The sequence below is a fragment of the Danio rerio genome, chromosome 1 (assembly GCF_052040795.2).
Source record: "Danio rerio strain M-AB ecotype USA chromosome 1, GRCz13ab, whole genome shotgun sequence".
Lineage (NCBI taxonomy): Eukaryota > Metazoa > Chordata > Actinopteri > Cypriniformes > Danionidae > Danio > Danio rerio.
The window spans coordinates 1,584,142-1,590,108 of NC_141021.1; the positions used below are offsets into that span (position 1 = coordinate 1,584,142).

The 5,967-nt window shown below is 34.6% G+C and overlaps 1 long non-coding RNA gene across 1 annotated transcript; it reads right to left on the reverse strand.

The window, feature by feature from the left end:
- Positions 1-312: 312 nt before the first annotated feature.
- On the reverse strand, positions 313-3,094 carry LOC147846634 (uncharacterized). The gene is made up of 6 exons (XR_015476044.1): positions 3,035-3,094; positions 2,606-2,718; positions 1,531-1,657; positions 1,269-1,354; positions 928-970; positions 313-830 (listed from the first exon to the last, which is right to left on the reverse strand). It is a non-coding gene; the product is annotated as an uncharacterized LOC147846634 (long non-coding RNA).
- Between the last annotated feature and the right edge of the window lie 2,873 nt (positions 3,095-5,967).

Consider the following 5,967-nt stretch of genomic DNA (forward strand, 5'->3'; position numbering starts at 1 on the left):
TATATATATATATATATATATATATATATATATGTATATATGTATGTATACACAGCAAAATATGGGGACCCAAAACAACTCTATGGGTGTTAATTTCAACACTTTGAAAGTGTCTCATGGGGTCCACTCAAAACAGACTTAAATCAACACTTTCAAAAGGGTTGGCACATTGACACCAAAGTAAGGGTTAATTTTAACTCAGGGCAGAGTTAAAAAATGTAACTATATTTAACACCACCTGGTGTCATATATTGTTATTTTATTCAACTCTCTTGAGTGTAAATATGGTAAAAAGGTCAAATAGACTGTAAATTACAAAATAAAAAACATTTTATTTGAAAACATTCACAACTTCAACAATTCATTCAATTTTTAAAATGCAACAATGTCAAATATGCTTTAAATGTTTTATTAGTACAGACAGTATCAACAAAATATGATGTCCAAACTTGATGTTTCATCAGAGCAATTTGAAAGTTCAATATATCGTCACTCTTAGTTTTCTCCTGAACTCATAGTTTTCTTCTGAAATTACATTTTAAACAACTTGGCGTGCAAATCTTTCACTTCTGGTGTTTCCTTGGTCCTCCATATCAAACACAGCAGTTTAAATGAAGGTATAAATGCTGTAAACTTGTGTGAAAACAAACTGGAGCTAGGAAATCTCATCAAGCATGTCCTGTGAATGAAGTGCTTCCCAGCCACAGGATGACCTTTTTATCCATGACGATGTACAGTAGTAGCTGCTGATCGCTCGTCTGGTGGTTCCTGATGCACGGATATACTGTAGGGTGATGCTCATCTAAGAACTCTTCAAGACTCCAGCATGACTAAGAAAAATGTTTGAAAACAAATTGCAATCAAATTCTATGATATATTTAAAAGAACATTTAAAGTAAATAAAACATTCAAGAAATCTAAACTCACCTTTTGAAAATCTTCATGATGATCCACAACTTGACTCTCCCAGCTGGTTGAGGTGACAGTATGTGGAAAAGTAGAAAAAACACACACATCACTGTTGGATCTCCAAAAACAATTAGGTTAACCACTATGACTAGAACTGGAAAAACAGGCAGCTGTCTGTCCAGAATCCTGAATTTAACACAACACTTGGAGCAAAATTTAGAGGAGCTTAAAATCTTTTATATCATTTAGTGATGCTGATTTCCCCAAAATATTGGCCACAGTGTAAAAAATATTCATAAACTTACAGTTTTCTGTAAGCGTGTGCGTGCATGTGTGTGTGTGTGTGCGTGTTTCTTTACCAGATTTAACTTGTTAGGCCCTTTCAGGTCCAGTATTGACGCCACCTTTCCTGGAGTCTAGCAGATGTTTCAGGTCCAAATATAACCTAAAATATTAGGATAAGCAGAAGAGGAAAAGTGCAAAGCAAAGAGCAAAACATTATTTAAGTAACAGTTCACCCACAATACAAAACTTATCACCTTCATGTCATTTGTTATTCTCTAATGCTCTAATACCCTCTCAGCTTATTGTGAAACAAATGCAGAACTTTATCAAACATACCTTCATTATTATCACCACATATGACCAAGAAGGTGTGCTTGGTCATTTCACCAACTCTGGAAATACACCATCCGTCTCTAATCAGCCACCGTCACAGGGTCTTGTGTTATTGTACAGAGAACTGTGGCTGTTAAAAAACAACAACACATTAGTATCTAACACATATGCATAACCTTCAAATAAAAAAGAGAGATGAACATCACAAAGTATGCCTCACACATTTTCACATATCTTTTGATTCAGATGTTGATTATTGATAATAAATCTACAAATCAAACCTGTATCATCATTAGGCTGCTCAAATATGAATCAGTTGATTAATTTTACAGACAGGTGGCTGTGTACAACGCACTAATAAAACGGAAATGTTGTGTACAGTACATGCTAAGTTTAGCCTATAGTTTTAAGCACAATATCATACGGGAGAAAAAGCTTGAATAAGATGTTCCTGACTACAGAAATAGCCTAACTTACTAACGTAAGACATCCCGAGTTGGGAAAAGTCATTTTCGGGGGATACAGAGTTGATTTGCGGGAGGTAGCGGGAGAGATGAGTACCGTGAGTTGAGCGCGACGTACCTGAAGAGCGGTGGGGGTGACTTGCGCGCGACGTACCTGAAGAGCTGGGAGGGATGCGGTGGAGAGGGGCGTGCAAAGTGTTTAATGACCGGGCGGGAGACGCGCGATTTCCGGGAGATTATCATTCATTTGCGGGCATCTACTTGGGCATCTGGGAGTCTCTGTGCATTTGCGGGATAACGTTAACGTTAGTCCCGCAACTTCCGGGAGACTTCTGTAACGTTAAATGTCTGATAAAGTGCAAACGCGGTCATTTAAAGACATTAATGTTAACATTCCGACTTTAATGGTTGTCAACACTTAATTTAATTCAAGCGTACGTTATCACACGAGTCTAAGTTATGAACTACGTTAACGGTATATGGACGGCCACGAATGAACCAGTTTAAAAGGGCCGCGGTGTTTAAAATAACCAAATTAACGTACACGAATAACAAACAATCATTTGTTTCAGTCAGGAAGCCTTTTACAATTAAGCATATGTTTATTTACTCACCAGATATGTTTTAGAAACTCTCCAGAGCTTATGGAAACCGTCCTGTGTTGCCGTTAGCATCCGGGCAGAGTAGGCTAACGTTAGGCGGCTCCGGGGATTCCCTCGCTAGTTTGCTTGGAATTAAAGGAGAAGTGTCCGTTTTATTTTACAGATGGGTAACAACGCACAAAATGGCATTAAGCGTGACAGAAATGTGTTGAACATGTATATTTGATGTTTTTATGCACTATGTATGCGTGATATATAAAACATTCTTGAAAAGAAGTGAATAGTAATGCAGTTAAGCTAGATACACAAACGACCATGAATGAACCGCAGAAGTTTAAAATTGTCACTCCATTCTAAAGTTATTAACTTAACAACATGTTTACAACTGTATTTCCTTAAAGAAAGTCAGTACAATACCAACATTTAGGTAGTTTGACTCACCAGTTGCTGTTCTAAACCTCAGATGGAAAATGGCATCTGGAAAATTCTTCAGTGACTGGGGCTGCATGAATTCCCGGATGTTGGAAATAACACCACCAAGTGTAGAAAAGATAACTCCTTGATTTCGCACTGAATAAAATCAATTCTAACTCTTATTATATTCATTTATCAAAATCTAACTCTTTAACGTCAACACTTTACTCTCAAATGCTTCAACACCGAGAATTTAACTCTGATGAATTTGCTGTGTATATATATATATATATATATATATATATATATATATATATATATATATATATATATATATATATATATATATACATACATATATATATATATATATATATATATATATATATATATATATATATACATATATATATATACATATATATATATACATATATATATATATATATACATATATACATATATACATATATATATATATATATATATATATATATACATATATACATATATATATATATATATACATATATACATATATATATATATATATATATATATATATATATATATATATATATATATATATATACACATACATATATGTATATATACATATATATATATATATATATATATATATATATATATATATATATATATATATATATATATATATATATATATATACATACATATACATACATATATACATACATATATATACATTTATATATATATATATATATATATATATATATATATATATATATATATATATATATATATATATATATATACATACATACATATATATACATTTATATATATATATATATATATATATATATATATATATATATATATATATATATATATATATATATATATATATATATATACACATATATATTAGGGATGCCACAATTATCAATATGTGATTGAACTGTTCGGTACAACCGAACTATGTGGAACGCCCATAATAAAAACAAACAGGAAAGCGCGGATAAGTGGGATGATGGCGTCTGCCACTTCAGAAGCATTAATAGATAAATTCATATCAAAGAAAAACAGCATGTTGGTAATAGGCATGGGACGATTAACCTTTTTCAAGGTACACAGCGGATTTGAAAAAGTCAAGGTTTTAAAATTTTCTGTAATATCTTTCCTCAGGTATGTGTAATATTTTTTAATTTACATTTTTGTTTTTTGTTCCTTACGACAGCAGTATCTCCAGCAGAAAACATATCCAAAGATGCTGTTATAAATTGTAAAGAAATCAGTGTTTTGAAACTAATGAAGTCGATGATCCTTTTGAATTATTCAGCCCGACTTGTTTTACTGTTGCAAAACATTTGAAATCTTTCACATAATAAAATATATTGTGTTCAAAGAGGATTAAGTTTTTTTATCCAGACATTTAAAAAGACATATTTTAGAGCAGTAGTCACAATACGGTGATACCGTAAAAAAAAAAAAAAAAAAAAAACATAGTTTTTACAACACAATCTCACGGCAATTCGTAACTTTTTCATTTAGTGGCTAATTCGTATGAATTTGTACGATCTAATTTGTACAATTTAGTACGATTTGCTTATCCCCCAATGACGGTTGCCAGGCCTCCTTTTTAAAATCGTACCATTTCGTACGACTGAACTCGTACGAATTCGTACGAATTAGCCACTAAACTGGCAAAACGTAAAATACTTACATTTTCTTGTGAGATCAGGCTGAGTTTTTATGGCCGTGATATTTTTTAGCCAGGAGCTAGCTCTCTGAAATTCTCACATGGTCGCCCAGTGAAGCTAAGCAGGGCTACGCATGGTCAGTACCTGGATAGGAGACCACATGGGAAAGCTATGATGCTGCCGGAAGTGGTGTTAGTACAGCCAGCAGGGGGTGCCCAACCTGCAGTCTGTGTGGGTCCTAATGCCTCAGTATAGCGAAAAGGACAATACACTGCTTCAGTGAGCGCAGTCTTTTGAATGAGACGTTAAACTGAGGTCCTGACTCTCTGTGGTCATTAAAACATCCCAGCATGTCCTTGGGGATAAAAAGGTTTAACCCTGGCATCCTGGCCAAATTTGCCCACTGGCCTCATTCCCCATTTCATAATTGGCTTCATTACTCTGTCTCCTCTCCACCAATCAGCTGGTGTGTGGTGTGCAGTCTGGTGCAATATGGCTGCCGTTGTGTCATCCAGGTGAATGCTGCACAATAATGGTGGATGAGGAGATTCCCCCCTATGTGTAAAACGCTTTAAGTGCCCAGAAAAGCGCTATATAAATGTAAGGAATTATTATTAATTATTATTATCCAAGGTTATCACACCATCTGCATCTTATACCGGCCCATGTCTACTTGTTACACTCATTGGTTTGGTTGATCATCTATCAACTTTTTCAATGCCCAAAGGACGTTCTGTCAATGTTCAAAGGTGACAGCTCTACTGTGTGATCATATCCATAATACAAACAGCTGAAAAGCAGCACATACTTATACGAAGGCTTTCATTTATCCACTTCACTGCAGAATGTCAACTCATCAAAGCACATTGTCAGATTCGTTTCAATGAACTCAACCGGGCGAGATTCAACACACAATAAAGCCATTGCATTCAGATCATTTACAGAAGCTGTGGAAAGGCTTTTGACCTTCTGTGCTATCTGAACTGCGCTTTTATTGTCATGAAGTATCAGTAGTAGTGTCCGTAAGCCTCCCGTCACCCTAATCCCAAGACAACGGCCTGCCTCAGTTTGGCAATCATTGTTATTTGCTGAGCGTCGTGTGATGATTTGATCCTCCTGAATCATGGAGCGGATTTGAGGCTTTAGATAATGAAAAGGATGCTAATAGCAGCTAATCTTATCATTTGGGAATAAACGGGGAAAAACCACAGCAAGGTCTTGGGCAGCCGAGACGGAGATTAATACTATTGTGCTGTCCTTCATACTTAAATG